Source organism: Alosa sapidissima, chromosome 2 (assembly GCF_018492685.1).
Source record: "Alosa sapidissima isolate fAloSap1 chromosome 2, fAloSap1.pri, whole genome shotgun sequence".
In the NCBI taxonomy this organism is placed as follows: Eukaryota; Metazoa; Chordata; class Actinopteri; order Clupeiformes; family Clupeidae; genus Alosa; species Alosa sapidissima.
This window is the reverse complement of record NC_055958.1, coordinates 12,130,662-12,145,770: the sequence shown is the minus strand read 5'-3', so window position 1 is coordinate 12,145,770 and position 15,109 is coordinate 12,130,662. Positions and strand designations below refer to the sequence as shown.

General features: G+C 45.2%; 1 protein-coding gene across 1 annotated transcript in view; it reads left to right on the top strand.

The window, feature by feature from the left end:
- Positions 1 to 9,328: 9,328 nt before the first annotated feature.
- si:ch211-45c16.2 (mitogen-activated protein kinase kinase kinase 13) overlaps positions 9,329 to 15,109 on the top strand; it is a 60,447-nt gene continuing 54,666 nt past the window's right edge. Inside the window, exon 1 of the mRNA XM_042084508.1 lies at positions 9,329 to 9,728. The gene's annotated coding sequence lies outside the window, so the exon portion shown is untranslated. The remainder of the gene's footprint in view (positions 9,729 to 15,109) is intronic.

The window sequence follows — 15,109 nt, the reverse complement described above, 5'->3', positions numbered from 1 at the left end:
CCTGTGGCTTCGTTTTGGCCCAGTTCTCTGTCGATTGTCAGGGTCACAGGTGACATGTTTGTCAGAGAGGCTGGTGGGACTTCAGTGTCATGTGCCATCAGAATTTGCTCGGAGGCCAAGACGTCTACAGGACATTGACAGATGGAAAGCGACAGAATTTAGGCAATTTTTGCTTTACACTGGGCCAGCAGTACTTAAAGACATTGTGTGCACTCAAGTATACAACAACTTCCTTCTACTGTTTGTTGGCATTTTCATTTTGAGTGATGCAAGTCTGACAGGACACTACACCGACTTTGCAAATGACATTTTGTGTCTCTTTGTCTCTCATTTCAACGAGTTGTATGGAGCAAAGTTTCTAACCTACAATGTCCACAATGTCACCCACCTGGCACAAGATGTGAAGATGCATGGCACCCAGTGCCTTTCAATATGAGAACCATCTGGGCAAGATCAAGAGGTTGATCAGGAAACCTGGCAGGCCGATCAGCCAAATAATAAAAAGACTGTCAGAGAGCCCATTTCAAGCTCACACATGTAAAAAAAAAAAACAAATTAAGCAAGGAACATGGATCTGGTCCTGTTCCACCAAATTTTGAACATGCAGCACAGTACAAAACCATACAAGCACCGGCATTCACACTGAAGACTGACGAGGCCAACAGTTATTTTTATTTGGAAGGCAAAGTAAAGAGGGTCAAAAATATTCTCCACCTAAACACTGTGTTTGTAGCATATACAGAGTTTGAAGAGCACAAACCTTTTTTTGATTACCCGCTGTCGTCGTCACTTAACATTTATGAAGTTTGTCGTATGTCTGAGATCATAAAAACATGCCAATTAGAAGATATAGACAGAAAGGCGTTTGTGATACTTATCGGAAGAACTTCTGTTAGCATCCCCCTGTTACATGGTAAAGACATATAAATTAAATCAGAGATTTTCCCTTTTTTTTTTTTTTTTTAACTAAACAAGCAAAATTTTTAAAGACACCTCTTCAATCAATCGTGACTCATTGTATCTCGCATTTGGTGTGGCCCTCTGGGGATGCAGACAACACGGCGAGATGTTCCTGATTGTGGAATTTGTAGAGGAAGGGAACACCGGACCTGTGGCCAAGTCCTGGTTCATGGATGGCTTTACATGGTGGCCACCCTATAAGGACCAAAACAGGATCCTGAAGAGCGTGAGGAAGACAGAGGTCCCACAGCCAGAGAAGGGGTGGACAAGGCATGCTGCGAGGGTCATACATGAGACGGGTAAAAAATACATGCATTCACACTGTTTGCAACTAAGGTTGCAAAATTCCGAGAATTTTCAAAGTTGGAAACTTACCATGGGAATTAACGGGAATATACGGAAATTAAAGGGAATTAATGGGAATAAACTGGGAATTTTTAATATGGCAAGTTAGTCTATAACAGGGAACTTAAATGCAGTGGACAAAACCCCATCTTGCAGAATAATATTAGTTAAAACAACCCGATTTTATGCAATTTCAGTCAAATTTCTAACCTGCACATACGTCAATCCCATGCACACAGCAATCAGCATAGGCTACATCAGGGGTCTCAAACACCCGGCCCGCGGGCCAAATCCGGCCGGTGACGTATGTCAAAATAATAATGTAATCCGGCCCATGAGACTTTTTAATTGTGACAAACAACGATACTGATTAAAATAGACAATAGTTCCAAGTATGGTGACAAATCTCATTTGTACTCTGCTCCACTATGTGCTAGACATCCAGAGCTTCATTCAAACCCAAAATCGCTGCGCAAAGTTTTCAGGAAATACTTTACACGCGTGAAACACAAAGACGTGCATTTGTAATGACGCGGAAGCGATGCAGGCCATAGTGTTGCATAAATTGAAGCAGAAATTAAGCAGAAATAGGCCTACACCAAATGTTGAAAAACGTTTACGTGTGATGAAGTCTTAGGTAGGCTATGTTATTCACCTATTCTAAATCTGAAGGAGAATATCCTTTTGGAGATTATGATCGATCGTCTGTTGAATGGAGGTGCGTCTGCGTGTATACGACGGTGTCCACTAAGCATACCATGCTTATTTCGACCCTCTGCCCAACATAGCTTGGAGGTTGCAGTGGTAATCGTGATGATAGTGTCCGTAATGGACGTGGTACAGACAGCAGGGCTAGTAGAAATAGGGCTCTAAACTACAAAGTCACCCGCAATATGATGCGAACTTCTGGGTACTCAGATTACCCGCGATAGGAACTGATTTAACCAGAATACTTTATTGTAGGCCTTGTGGTTTAGAAACCATATACATCTTAGGTGTTGGTATACATCTTAGGTGTTTTCCTGGTAATTTGTTATGTGGGTAATATGAAAAAAGTAGAGTAAACCTGCTCATATGTTCATCCAGTATTTATTGAAAGGTGCATAATTTGAGGTGCTTGCCATCCAGTGGCAAATTAGATGGGTAAATTTACCCCCTTCATAAACTTTTGTTTTACTCAAAGATTTTTACATTTACAGTGGGACTTTATCTCTGAACACTTTCAAGCCATGGCCTTTTGAAATTTTGATATAAAAATCCAATGGTGTTGCTTTCTTAACCCTGACACCTATAGTTTGCCAGGTTTAAAAAAGTTATATGAGGAAAATATTTTTATTTGGTGTGAAACACACATACCTGTTTTTATGCTTTTCATTTGTTTTATAATTTGTATTAATATTTATTTTATCATTATTTTATTTATAAGCTAAGGTTGCTAGCACAGGTGTCTAAAACTAGATAAAAACACTTGCACTTTCTGTTTGCAGTTTTGTGTGGTATTTGAAAAAAAGAACATTGCATTTTCAGAAATAGCCGGCCCTCCAATCAGATGACGTTGGCAGAATTGGCCCCCAGCTCATTTGAGTTTGAGACCCCTGGGCTACATAAAGGAAACCTATGGTGCGTTCATGTGCATGGGCAAAATAAATTCCGGGGGGAAATAAATTCCCAGTGAAAATGTCATCGCATGTGGGAATAACTGGTGTGAAACTGGGGGAAGTTTGCAAACAGAGTTGCCGGTGCAAACGGCGGGACGGGCTATGGCCCTCATGGTCTCTCAAGAGAGAGCTCGCTGGCTCAACCTCTCCAGCCTCTCCCACAAGGAGAAGACCCAGCTGCTAGATGTGCCCGTGGACCCCAAAGGCCTCTTTGGACCAGCCGTGGCCACTATGCAAAAGCGGTGTGAGGAAAAGAAACGGGACGGTGAAGCGCTGCAGCTGTGCCTCCTCAGAAAGGCACAAGCCCCCGCTCCCAAAGCACCCAGACAGACGTTCTCCGAGGCAGCGGGACGCCCGCCGCAGTACCGGATACCAAGACGTCAGCTCCCGACCCAGACTGCCACTCAGAGCCTTGGTAAGACCCCCGAACTCAAAGGTGCCTGGGTTAAAAAGCCCTTTAACCCTAACGCGACACAGGGAGGTCAGCAAAACCCCCCACCCGCGCAGGGAGCGAGGAAGAAGAAGCGCGCCTAGTACGCGCCTTGCAGGCGAGGGGGGGCGGGTCCAGCCAGACGCTCCCCCCTCCTCGACTCACACCGGCCCGTTCCTGGGCCTGTTCAAAGAGGCATGTTCACTGCCCCCCAAGAGGCGTGCAGAGGCCACAGAGGCGCTCGCAGTTCACAGCCCACTGAAGCGGAGAAGAGACCTGGAGTGCCAGTTCGAGCCCCAACAGAGTCTCACATGCACACACCAGTGCCCCCCTTCAAAAATAAATGTTTCGGTGCGCAGCCAGGCCGAGGGCCGAGGGCGTATCCGTCAAAAGAATGCAAAAAATTGTCAAATGAACAAAAAAGCTCTCGCAAAAAGTCACGAGCCATGTTCAGTGGCAATGGCGTGCAATCACTCCCTAATCACGCAACCAGGCGGAGCCTAAGCTCCACCGGGGGCGATGGGCAACATAAGCACGCTAGCGTTGCAGCCCACGCCAGCTCGGTCGCGCCAGTTAGCGCCACTAGATGGCGTCATTTCGCCACTGACCGAGCGCATCCAGTACTGGCGGATGCACGTGAAGTCAGACTGGATAATAAAGATTATAGCGAAAGGCTACCGCCTACAGTTCGCTACACCCCCAATGGGATTGTACAATCCCACGCTACAGGGGAATCTGCCCGTGTTCTACAGGGGGAAATAATTTCCCTGTTAAACAAACAAGCGATCAGGGTAGTCCCCATCGAGCAAAGCCGTCACGGTTTTTACTCGAGGTATTTTCTGGTCCCAAAGAAAGGGGGGGGCTTGCGCCCGATATTGGACCTGCGTGCACTGAACAGATACCTAAGAAAGTACAGGTTCAGGATGCTAACCAACGACGCATTAATGCGCTTCGTGCGCCCGGGCGATTGGTACACCTCAGTGGATCTGACCGATGCGTTCCTACACGTCCCGATCTATTCGCCCCACAGAAAGTTCCTCAGGTTTGCCTTTCAAGGTGTGGCCTACGAGTGGCTTGCCCTCCCATTTGGCCTTGCGCTCAGCCCCAGAGTCTTCGTCAAGGTCACCGAAGCGGCTATCGCGCCGCTCCGGGAAAGAGGTTTACGTCTGGCTACTTTTATCGACGACTGGCTGGTGGCCGCGCACTCATACCAGGAAGCGCAGCAGCACACGGCTCTCCTAACGGAGCACCTGTTGTTACTAGGCTTCAGAATAAACTGGGAGAAAAGCGTGCTGCGCCCGTGTCAGATCACCACCTTCATAGGGCTGTCTCTAAACTCCGTCTCATTCAGAGCGCGCCTGTCAGCGGAACGAGTCAAAGCGTTCCGTGCATGCCTCGCGCTTTTCCGCAGGGGGGCTACTGTGAAATTCAGGGTCTGCCTCAGACTCCTGGGCCTCATGGCGTCAGCCTTGGTGGTCGTTCCCCTCGGCCGTTTATACATGAGGGCTGTTCAGCGATGGGTGGCGTCGCTGGGATTGAATCCCTCGCGCCACTGCCATCGCCCTGTCGCAATCTCAGCAGCCTGCTGCGCTGCGCTAAGGCCCTGGAAACGCCCACTCTTCCTCACAGAGGGAACTACGATGGGTGCTGTCCTACACAGGAAAGTAGTGACGACGGATGCCTCGCTGAGCGGCTGGGGAGCTACCCACGAGGGCAGGTCGATAAACGGGGTGTGGGACTCACACATGCAATCTTTGCACATAAACCGTCTAGAACTGATGGCGGTTTGGCTCGCACTCAGACATTTTCTGCCCATCCTGAGAGGGCATCATGTCTTGGTCAGAACAGACAACACCACTGTGGTGGCTTATGTCAACAAGCAGGGGGGACTGAGGTCTCGTCATATGCACACGTTGGCACACAGACTGATCTTATGGAGCAGCACACGGCTCCTGTCGTTGAAAGCCACACACGTCCCCGGTGTATTGAATTTGGGTGCAGATTTATTATCCAGGGGCAACCCCCGCTACGGAGACTGGAAACTCCACAGCGATGTGGTGGCTCAAATCTGGTTGCGAACGGGTCGAGCGAAAGTGGACTTATTCGCCTCAGAGGAGAATGCGCAATGTCCGGTGTTTTTCTCCCTGCGCGATCAGAAAGCCACGTTAGGGATAGATGCTTTGGCACACCAGTGGCCACACGTCCTGCTCTATGCCTTCCCTCCGTTGGAACTGATCACTCCAACGCTCGCCAGGGTGCGGGAACAGAGCCTCTCACTCATTCTCGTAGCCCAGCGCTGGCCAGGGAAACCCTGGCTAGCAGAAATAATCCCGTTACTCCACTCCCCACCGTGGCCGCTGCCCCCCCCGCAGGGACCTGCTGTCCCAAGCGAACGGGGAAATATTTCACCCTCATCCAGAGCGCCTGGCCCTCTGGGGCTGGCCCGTGAAAGGCTGAATCTGACAGCTGCAGGACTGCCCTGCAATGTCATAGCGACCATTCAGAGCGCTAGGGCGTCATCAACTAGGACGTTGTATGATAGCAAATGGCGTGTATTTAATGACTGGTGTATTAAAACAGGGACGATAGCCTTCCAGTGCTCTGTGGATGTTATCCTTACGTTTCTGCAAGACTTACTGGATAAAAACAAGTCCTTCTCCACTGTCAAAGTTTACCTGGCTGCCATCTCGGCCTGCCATGTAGGCTTTGGGGACAAAACAGCGGGCCAGCACCCTCTCATACGTCAATTTATGAAAGGGGCTCGACGCCTCCGCCCGGTTTCTAAACCACTGGCCCCTTCATGGGATCTGCCGATGGTTTTGGATGTTCTGTCTTGTTGGTGGCTTTGGCTACGGCTAAACGCGTAAGCGATATTCATGCCCTATCTGTGAATACAGCCTGTATGCAATTTTTCCCGGGTGACTCGAGGGTTGTATTAAAACCCAACCCAGCGTTCATTCCGAAGGTTTTCAGCCCGTCACTGTCGTGTCGGCCGATTGAACTATTTGCGTTTAACCCACCGGCTTTCGCCTCCCCGGAGCAGGAGCGGCTGAATGCGCTCTGTCCGGCCAGGGCGTTGCGTGCGTACGTGGACAAAACAGCGGAGTTAAGGAAAACGGAACAGCTGTTTGTGTCTTGTGCAAAGTCACATCTGGGTAGACCGCTCACTAAGCAGCGTCTATCACAATGGATTGTGGTGGCTATTGCCCTGGCCTATACGACTAAGGGGTTAGCTAGACTGAAGCAATGACGTTGCGCCGTAGAATATAAGGGAGGAGGAAGTACCTCCTCCACGTCGCATACGTCAGTCGTCCAGCCAATGGTGGCTGGCGTAATGAAATAATGGCTTCTGGGGAACTCGCGAGGGGGCGTGTCCCATAGTGAGATACCTCACTCGTGCTATCAGAGAACCGGGGTTACGTGAGTTCCTTTAACATCTTTTGTTTTGTAAATGTTTCATATATCTGAACTAATTACAAATAATTTATATATTTTAATATTTCACATGTCCCCACTGCCAGTAATAATGTGAAGCATATGTTTCTGATTTCTAAATTAATTGTAAATACTGTACTTTTTGTATTTCATACTTTTTGCTTTCCTAATTGTTTAAATTCCTGTCACATATAATCCTGCCACATTTACTTTTAAATATAATATGATGTGCTTTTGCAGAGGATTCAAGGAGCACAACACAGTGGGGAGGATCTGACTTATTGTAAATATTTGACAAAATTAAGTGTCTCATAAATAAAGTTTTTACAGAAACATCAGTCCAAAGGAATGCTGTTTCATTCTATTTACTGTAGATTTTCATGTTTCAAGTTAGCAAATACATTGTTTTCCACAACATCACAACATTATTTCTTTAAATGTGGTGGGGTATTCATTTGTTCTCATTTTTAAGAGTTTTTAGCCGAGCAGAGAGGGGCAGCAGAGAGGAGATGGAGCCCTCACGCATCAGCCAAAAAAAATGCACAAAATAACTTTCCTTTATTTATATTTGTTGTATTTAGATAGATAGATAAATAGATACATAGATAGATAGATAGATACTTTATTTATCCCTAAGGGGAAATTCAAAGTCTCAGTAGCATACAGACATCACACACAACATTCACTAACAGCAGAAAAAGTAATTAAAAATATATCATATAAAAAAACAAAACTAATAAGGACAATAGAAAATAAAGAATATACTAAATTACAAATTATACTAAATAACACTAAATCAAGTCTAAAAGAGTGTCCACATAGTGGGTGATTAAGCATGAGATGCTTGCAATGACTGAGGCAGGGACTGAGCCTGTGATTCTCTGTGCATAAGGTAAGGTGCTCTGTGAGAGTGAGTGTCATGGTGATGGTGCAAATGAGTAAGTCCAACAGTGTGCAAGAATAAAGTCTAGAGACCAGCATGAAATATATATGGACATATAAGAGAGTAGGCAAGGTAATATAAAAAAATATTAAGTAAAGGTATAAGTGTGGCCACAATCTGGCTGTGGGATGGAGGGAGGGGTTATGCATATGTGCTAATATAGCACGCAAACAGTGAAGCAGTAAGACAGTGCTAAAAGTGGCTAGTGGACAGACAGTACACAAACATGGAGAGGGTGGAGAGGCAGACAGACTATGCGGAAAAGTCTCTCTCTCCTCTTCCCTTAAGTGAAGCATTTAACAGTTCAATGGCCCTGGCGACAAATTACTTCCTCAGTCTGTCTGTTGTGCAAGGCTGTGAGCGAAGTCTCCAGCTGATCAAGCTTTGTAATAGTGCTGTGGAGTGGATGACACTCATTGTCCAAAATGTTGAACTTATTAGGGGATATATTTCAGTAAATGTGTGGTGTTATGTCTGTCTTGAAGCTGCTGTGAGTGTCATTTCCTGTAAAAGATTAATAAAAGGATCTAATCTAAATAATTATTTTAAATAATAATAATAATAATAATAATAATAATATAGTTGTGGCTTTACGGAAACAAAAGATGCAGTTCAAAGATTCAAAATAAAAAATAAACAAATAAAAAATAAAACGACATGGAAAAAACTCCAGTAGTCCCGTGGGTTAGTTGTGGCATCAGGCCACAAGGAGCCAGTATTGTCCCACTGAAAAACGTTTCAAAAGACGCATCTCGTTGGGTTAGATAAGGGACTTGGTTTAGCTAAAGGAACAAGTAGTTGGCTACAGAATGTCTGTTCACTGAAAAATAAAAATGATCCTGGGTGAAAAGTAGCTTAATTGAAATCCTTAGTAAAATGTTCAGCAATAGAGCTTTCAAAATAAGAATCTTGTAAGTAAATAATTAGGCCTAAGTAAAATGTATTTATAAGGTACATAGGCCTACTGCATTTTATTTTAGCATTCTGCAACCTCATGTTTGGGGCCAGTATTTTCATACGCTAAGCATTAAGCTTATTTTCATACTAGTCTCAAGATGCATAGGAAAAGGCGAATGGATATTAGACAAATAAAATGTTCACTTAGCCTAAGTATTAAATGATTAACCTAGCCAGCCTCGCCCTGTCATTCTGGGTTTTCTGAAAGGCGTTTTGCAGTTTGTTTGTCTTTCTAATCATATGTGGCAATATTATCCCACCTTTCACCTGAAGGAGAAACTTTTGGAGTAGCCTAGCAAAGTCTTCTTGGCTAATGGGTCATTCGGGGAATAGAACATAGCCTATTTAGAAATTTTAGTGACTCTTCACTTGAAAACATTAGCATTTCCATTCGACACTAGCCTAGTGATCAAGTAGTTATAGGCCTAAATCATCAACAGGATAAATGGTCAAAGGATCATGCCTAGGCTACTCTGCTGAGAAGTTTCGGTGCCTTCTGCCAAAGTTCATGTTCATTGGTCCAGAGGATATGGCCTCGCGGCATGAAGTATCGACCCGCCCTTATTCCCAGAATCCGCCAAGAATGCTGCTCTCCATCGATAACTACACTGTTTGACGGTCATCTCCACTTTTAGTATTTGCATCAGGTGTTCAGTTTAGCTTTATCTTAGCTCCATCTTTTAGCACGTCTACACTACACTGTTCAAATAAACGGTCTAGTAGCCTATAATGCGAAGAGATGAGCCAGGGCTCCATGAAAATTGAACGACCCACGCACTTAGATGGGTACCCCGTTTGCGATGCGAATGCGATACAGCGTGATCACATTTAGGCTATTTATAGGATCTCACTGAGTACGACAGGCGTTACAGGTGTATGGTCGAGAAAACGCGGAAGTGACGTTAATGCTCACAAGACAAGGATTAAACCATTGGATTACTGTAATTTGACGGCCAGAGCTGGAATCCACCTCTCGGTCTCCGAGTGAAAAATAAAAACGGTAGGCATATCGCCTTTTGTATTTAGCTCGCTGTCTTCTTGTTTTATATTATTTTTATACAGGCTTTACTCTTTGGTGTTGATGCTGGTAAAGTCGATTTTCTTGCATGCAAATGCGCTTATTCAGCCTGTTTCTGAGTTGAGTGGTGGAAGACGTGGCTGCTTGCGAGCACTGGTATGCCCTGCATACATTTTCCCCATAGCTCAGGCTAGTCTAACAGCTGTCCTATTTTATATGCGTAGCCTAATAGTCATTGTAACCCAGTGACTCTCATTATGTTTATTTTTTTTTAACTACGGATAGGCATATCATAAACACTTCATTTTAAAGACGCAATGTCAGATCCAGCCTTCAACGTATTCGGTTGTTGCGTGACAGCGTTGCTTTTCTGCTGTCAGAAAAGCCATGTCAGGACAGCAAACAGAAATCTACGGCAGAAAAGCGCAGAATATACTGATGACTAGGCTACTTGCCATAACGTTCTTTTATCGCAATATGTTATTGCATTTAGCTTATATCGGTCTTTCCTTGTTCTGGAGCGCGTGGATTCCGAGTATTCTGAACAAAAAAAGTGCTGAAAAATATAGTCTGGCCTGTAGGGTTAGGGTTAGGATTGTTAAAATGTGGAATTGCAAGGTGTAGCAGCAGCCTATAGTCTCAGTTTATATAGCCTATTTGTAAGTGGACTTCTGTAAGGTAGGCACAGCATCTATAGGCTAGCTGCGAGTATTTTTCAAATGAGCGCAGTGGTGTCAATGACACAGAGTAGGCTATATGCTCGCTCAAATTTTCGTAAAATCGTGTAGCCTAGTCGATGTCATCAAATGCTGTAGCAAAAATCTGTAACCTTTTTGTATAGTGTATTTCTTTGTAGGCGTCGAATTTTGGCTTGGTTGTCAACACTTCTGTCATTCAGGAAATTCACGTGTTCAGATGTAGTGTTCTAGGGCATGCAGTGCATGTGTGTGTGTGTGTGTATGTCGATGTGTAGGCTATGATGGGCAGAGGGTTGAAGTGTCAAAGGTCACACCTCAGTTTTGTGTGAGGGCAGACCCCCCCCCCCCCCCCTCCTTGTCAGAAGTGAGTGCGCTTCCTGTGTGAATCAGAGAACATCATCTAGGCAGCCACATGTTACATAACAGCTGTTCCGTCCAAGCGGGCGGCTCAGTGTGTGTGCGGGGAAAGTGGAATGTTACAGTGGAAGACTTACATGACTGCTGTGGACTGTTTACTCAGTCACTCACACACTCACTCGCTCACTCAGTCACTCACATACTCGCTCACTCACCCTCTCACTCAGACACTCGCTCACTCACTCACTCACTCACCCTCTCACTCAGTCACTCACACACTCTCCTGCTCACTCACACACTCACTCAGTCACTCACACACTCACCCGCTCACTCACACACTCACACATTCTCTCAATCACTCACACACTCACCCGCTCACTCACTCAGTCACTCGCTCGCTCGCTCACACACTCACTCGCTAACTCACTCACTCACACACTCACCCTCTCACTCAGTCACTCACACACTCACTCGCTAACTCAGTCACACCAAACAGAAACAGAATGCTACAGATACAGAAGAACATAAACAGTGGCAGACACAGAACAGTAAACAGGTGGTCTACACTGAGTACACTCATAGCAGGCTGCCTCCATAAAAAGGCCTCACCTCTCAGTATTCCTGACAGGATGGACCCATATCGATCGGTTACTTCGTTATTGGCCAATAATTGCCCTGTGTACTAGTATCGGTCTATCAGCAATTAATAAGACATTTGCCGATGACAGTGACTGATGGTTATTTGTGATGTTGCATCAATTCTGTTCTAGCTAAAAGGTGTGTTATGTTCAAAGTGATACATTCTGAGATAGTGCTATGAAGGGCTGTAATTAAGGTATAATTAACAAAAAAAGCTAACTAAACAAACAAGTAAGAAATCTTCCACACCTGAGTTAAGTGTATCTCAGTGAATCTGCATCGGTTGTTGGTGTGTGTGTGTGTGTGTGTGTGTGTGTGTGTGTGGGGAGGAGGGGGGCTTAGTTGGGTTGCACTGGGGACAGTGAGCAGGGCAGCTCCGTGGCGACTGCATTTATGTAATTTACATGTGCAGGAAGAGATGGATCTGGCCTCTATAATCCCAGCCCTGGAGAGAAATCAGACCACTCTCTCTCTCTTTCCCTCTCCCTCTCACTCTATCCCTCTATCTTTATCCCTCGTACACTCTCTCTCACTGTATTTCTCTCTCTCTTCACCTCTCTTCTCTCTCACTGTATTTCTCTCTCTCTCTTCACTCTCACTGTATTTCTCTCTCTCTTCACTCTCACTGTATTTCTCTCTTTCTTTCTTTCTCTTCCCCTCCAACTCTCTTGTTTTTTGTCTCTCCCTGTCACCCTCTCTCGCAAACACTTTTGTTCTCTCTTTTCTCTCTCTATCTCTCTATCTCTATCTCTTGTTTTTTCATATTTGTTTTCTTTTTCATAAGCCTGTAGTGTAAGAGGGTGCTCGTCAGATCTGGTCAAGTATAAATAAGCCAGGTTGTTTCGTAATCGTAGAACCTTTTCCCTTCTGTTATTCCGTTCATAAGGCTGGATTTATTTCCTGGGATTCAGATGGGATTGAAAAATGGAGTGGTTGGAGTAGAGATTTTTTTGTTATTTATCTTCACATTGGCTAGCTCACACATTTTCGTGTGTTTATTGACAAATTAATTGGACTGTTGTTATAATCCAACTATTTTTAAATGATTTAGGCTACCATCCAAAAACCTGAAATCTTCAAGTCATTTAGATTTCCCTTAAAGAAGTTGTCTCGTTTCTGTTTCTGGTCATTTAGTTGTCCCTTAAAGGTGTTGTCCCCGTTTCTGGCGTAATGTTACTCGTATTTGAGCTCTAGATCCTAACTTCCATGACCTTTAAGCAGCATCGTTGACATTGAGCATGCCCCTGTGCAGTGCAGCACGGCCGGGCCAAGCACACCATGTTTATGAAAGCCTAGGGTCGAAAGCACTTTTCTTGAGAGAGTATGTGCACACAGCCAGGACTGTGCAGGGCAACCGACTAACAGGCACCTAGAGGATCATAAGGAGAATTGTGTCAAATTCAGCACAAGGTGTAATAGATTTTGTACATAACATTGTATTGATGTATCATTTTATAAACAATAAATGAAGTGGTCTAGGATGCAGGGCGTGGTGTTGTCCAGTTGAGGGGCCACTGTTTGGGCAGGCAGGGCAGGCTGCTAAGGCAGGAGAACATCCATGAGCCAATGCTGATATTTTCACAATTCACATTTGCTACCACACTGAGATGACCAAATGGCTTTGGTATTTTGGTCTTCTGACATGTGTAGTTGAAACTTTGGGATGATCATGATATTCAATGCCTTTGTCTGAGGGATTCTGTGTGGTGTTGCTGTTTGGTGTTGCTGTTTGGCGGTGCTGATGTGTGCTGGTGTGCGGTGGAGAGTAGAGTAGGAAACCACACTCTCAAGAGTTTGCTCTTAGTAAGTCTTTGTTCATCTGACCAAATGGAAGGCATTTCGCCCCCTAAGCCGCCATCAGCGTGCTGTGGAAAGTGCCTCACCTTGTGCCCCTCTCTTAGAGTGCGACACGATCAGCACTAACTGTGTGTGTGTGTGCGTGCGTGTGTGCGTGCATGCGTGTTTGAGCAACTGGACGAGAAAGTATGGTCAAATCTGAGATTGAAAATCCTCTGCCAGCACTGTGGTCCCTGTGGTCTTTGGACGACCCACAATGGCTGCCTTACACTACTCCACTTGCACTACTCCACTTGTACACTTGCACACTTTGCACAATTTGCAACTTGTTGTTGTCCTGTTGTCCTGAAAACACAACACTTCTGCTGCTCTTACATAACTTGCACCACTATGCCACTTGCTTACTTACTGTAGGTCAAACAGAACTACCTCAGTCATTTATTGGCCTGACTTTGCACTATATTATATTGACTGTCTATGTACAATTGCACAATTTCAACCCAATTTTGCTGCTCTTATTTCTTCATTGTACGTGCCTTCTTATTTACTTTTTATTGTTTACTTGAATGTTATGTTTGTCTGTGGACTTAATTGGTAAAATATGTCTTGTCTTCACCGTGGGATAGTGAGAAACGTAATTTCGATCTCTTTGTATGTCTTGGCATGTGAAGAAATCGACAATAAAGCAGACTTTGACTTTGACTTTGACTTTTGCTGTTATCGTTGCCATTTTTAATTCAACATGGCTGATGTCATTTGCTGGTTGACTGGGTGCTTTTTGTTGATATTAACACACGCATGAACACGCATGCAGCTTGATTTGTGTTAGAGACACACACACACACACACACACACACACACAGAGTTGTATTATCACACACATTCAGCAATGTGCACACATTTCAGCCACAACATAATCTCCCACTAGACCCCATAGTAACAAATAGACTATGACCCTGAGATGCAGCATTTATAGATATGATATTCATATACATACAGAGGTACATTGATACACACGCACACACACACACACACACACATGTGCCATACATGTGCCATACATCTCTACCACACACACACACACACACACACACACACACACACAGTTGTGCGCGTACCATACATCTTGTGACTCAGTTAAGCAGAAGGATACAAACAAAAGAATGAAGAAGAGAATGTGGGATAGAAGACTGGTGTGTGCATGAATGGCTATTCTCTCTCTCTCTCTCTCTCTCTCTCCTCCAGCTCCCATCCCCCTCTCCAGTTCTGCTCCCGCCAGCCTTCTCCAACTGGCCTTTCTCATGTTTTTTCCTAACTCACTTTCCCTTTCTCTTTCTCTGTATTTTCACATTTTCTCTCTCTCTCTCTCTCTCTCTCTCTGACCCTCACTCTGTTCCTCTTGACTCTCCCTCTTCCCCTGTGCTTCTCTCACTTCATCATTCCCTCTCTCACCATGTCATCCAGTCTCTCTCTCTCTCAGTCCTATCGTTTCGTGTCTTTCTCTCCTTTCTCCTTCTCACTTTCTGTCATTTCCTCCTCCACTCTTTGTCTCCATCTCTCCCCTCTCTCTCTCTCTCTCTCTCTCTCTCTCTCTCTCTCTCTCTCTCTCTCTCTCTCTCTCTCTTCCTCTCTCCACCCCCCTCTCTCCATGTCCCCCTATCTGCTCTCCTCATGCTGGGTGACATTTCTGTAATGATGCTGCAGCCTCGTGTCTGTGGGGCAGTAAGCAGTGGGAGTATTAAGGCTCTCTTCAGCCTGGCCGGTGGCTTTAAATAGCCGCCCAGCCCAGCCCAGCCCAGCCAGCTGACCAGCCTCTCTCCCCAGGCCAGAGCTGCCAGTGGCCCCAAGAAGAACAAAATAAAATAAACACAC